This window comes from Coenobita brevimanus, chromosome 16 (genome assembly GCF_032717465.1).
Source record: "Coenobita brevimanus isolate Jiangsu-jjx chromosome 16, ASM3271746v2, whole genome shotgun sequence".
In the NCBI taxonomy this organism is placed as follows: domain Eukaryota; kingdom Metazoa; phylum Arthropoda; class Malacostraca; order Decapoda; family Coenobitidae; genus Coenobita; species Coenobita brevimanus.
Genome location: NC_136969.1, coordinates 27,684,149 through 27,686,648, shown reverse-complemented (window position 1 = coordinate 27,686,648; position 2,500 = coordinate 27,684,149). Strand labels below are relative to the sequence as shown.

Genomic DNA, 2,500 nt, shown 5'->3' with positions numbered 1-2,500 from the left:
TCAAAGTTTTTTTTGTTTTATTTACACGGTTAATAATTCTTTCAGGAAACAAGTATTTTTTTTTACATTAAATTTCGGTGTATTTGTATATATTTTTACTAAGGTCTTCCCGTCACTCAGTTCGGCTTTGAAATTAAAAAATACAAATAAAAAATGCAAAAGTATGAATGTCAGGATATTTCTTAATCGAAAATGAAGTGTAATGTCAGCCAAGTTTCATATGTTTCTTGTCAGTTTTCGTAATTTGTCCAGCCAGTTTCAGTATTTTTCACAATAATGCACATTTCAGAGCCTATTTCGCAGTTTTTCGAGTCTGTATTTTTCGTAATCTTTCGGCACAGTTTCAGTATGTTTTCGTCTTTTTCCTCAGTTTCAGTATGTTTTCGTCTTTTTCCTCAGTTTCAGTATGTTTTCGTCTTTTGCCTCAGTTTCAGTATTTTTTCATGATTTTTCGAGTTTTTCAGTATCTTTCCGTCATTAGTCAGTGTCAGTGTGTTTCGTCATTTTTAAGTTTCAGCTTTTTTGTAATTTTTCGTGTTTCAGTATGTTTTCATATTTTTTCTGTGATTTATTTTTCGTAATTTATCCACACAGCTGTTCTAAGTTCTTTATAAATAATAATTTCTGTTTGTAGGTCTATATATTTCCTTTTTCTTTATTTCCTGCACCTGTATATTTATTTAAAGATAAAAAAATATCTTTATTTCCTTTATTTTTGCCTTATCTTTACCTTTACTAAAAAAATATCTATTTCCTCTATTTTTGCTTTATCTTTACCTTATCCTTATTTCTTTATATTTATTTCCTTGCCTTTATCTCCATTATCTTTATTATCTCTGTCTTTATTTTCTTTCCTTTATTATTTTGATCTTTTCTTCAGGGTAGATAAAATTTTCAGTATCTTCTATATTTCCTCCACTAAATACCGTTTGTGTTAAATTCTCAGACTCATTCCCAGTTCTTCAAAAAATAAATCGCTTGTGACAATTTGAAAAGGGAAATTGTAGTCAGGGATTATATTATTTTCTTTACATTCTTTCACACATACTCTCGTTTCCTCCAAACCTCATCTTTGACCTTGTTCGTGAAGAAAAAATAAATCGCCTGTGAAAAGTTAAAAAGGAAATCGTAGCCAGTGAGGAAAAAATAAATCGCCTGTGAAAAGTTAAAAAGGAAATCGTAGCCAGTGAGGAAAAAATAAATCGCCTGTGAAAAGTTAAAAAGGAAATCGTAGCCAGTGAGGAAAAAATAAATCGCCTGTGAAAAGTTAAAAAGGAAATCGTAGCCAGTGAGGAAAAAATAAATCGCCTGTGAAAAGTTAAAAAGGGAATCGTAGCCAGATAGGAAAAAATAAATCGCCTGTGAGAAGTTGAAAAGAGAAATTGTAGTCACGATTGAATTATTTTCTTTGCCCTCCTGATTCGAGAGGAAAAAATAAATCGCTTACGAGAAGTTAAAAAGGGAAATCTCAGTCACGATTGGATTATTTTCTGTCACTGATCAAAGGAAATTTCTCCAGCCTGCATCAGAGGTCCGGCAAAATGCTCGTTTAAAGCTATCTCCTTTCTTTAATTTTTACTCTCTCACTTTTTTTTATTTTTACTCTTAAGTTTTTATTTTTATTTTATTTTATTTAATTTTTTTGTTCATTCAATTTTTTCGCCTTTTTTAAATTTAACTTTCTCGTCTTTAGCTTTTTTTTTGCGTCTCACTTTCTGTTTTTTTGCTAACTTTTCATTTTTTTCTTTCTTTCACTTTCTCGATTTTTCCTGTCTCTCTTTCTTGTTTTTACTCTGACGGTCTCTTTCTCCTCTCTCTTTTCCTCGTTTTTTTACTCACTCTCTCGTTTCTTTCTCTCACTTTCTCATTTTCTTTCTCTCGCTTTCTTTTTTTTACTCCTACGTTCTCTATTTTGGTTATTTTTTTTTTTTACTCTCACGTTCTTGATTTTCTGCTCTCACTGTTTTATTTGTGCTTTTGTGTTTTTTTATTAGTCTCTTATTTTTGGTATCATTCTCTTTATTTTTTTTTTCTTCTTTCGCTACCTTGTTTTCCTGACTTTTTCTTTTTCTTTACCTTTTTCGTCTTTAGTTAATCGCTTCACACACTCTTTTCTCTGTCTGTTTTTCTCACTTTTTTGTCCTTTTTTTCTCTCAAATAACCTGGGCAACACAGCACTCACCTTTTTTCACTTTTTCTCTTTTTTCCCTTCAGTCATTTTTCGTCATGTGGATTCCTGAAAATTTGAGGACTTTCAGCAAGTGTCTCTGAAGCTCTGAAAGGAACCTGAAAAGGAGAGAGAGAAAAATGCCATTAGTCTTTATTTATAAGGGAAATTAATGAAGAAAAACACCATTTAGTATCAGTATCTTAAATTATTGTCATCAAAGTTTTTCTGAATAAATAAAAATAAATAAAAAATCAGTAAAATAAATAAATAAGTTAATCAGTAAAATAAATAAGTAAATAAGTAAATAAATGATTAAGAAAATAAATAAGT

The 2,500-nt window shown here is 29.9% G+C and overlaps 1 protein-coding gene across 1 annotated transcript in view; it reads right to left on the bottom strand.

Moving 5' to 3' along the window:
• Nucleotides 1-2,500, bottom strand: part of LOC145391024 (TWiK family of potassium channels protein 18-like) — a 246,046-nt gene that overhangs the window by 213,379 nt on the left and 30,167 nt on the right. The window lies entirely within an intron of this gene.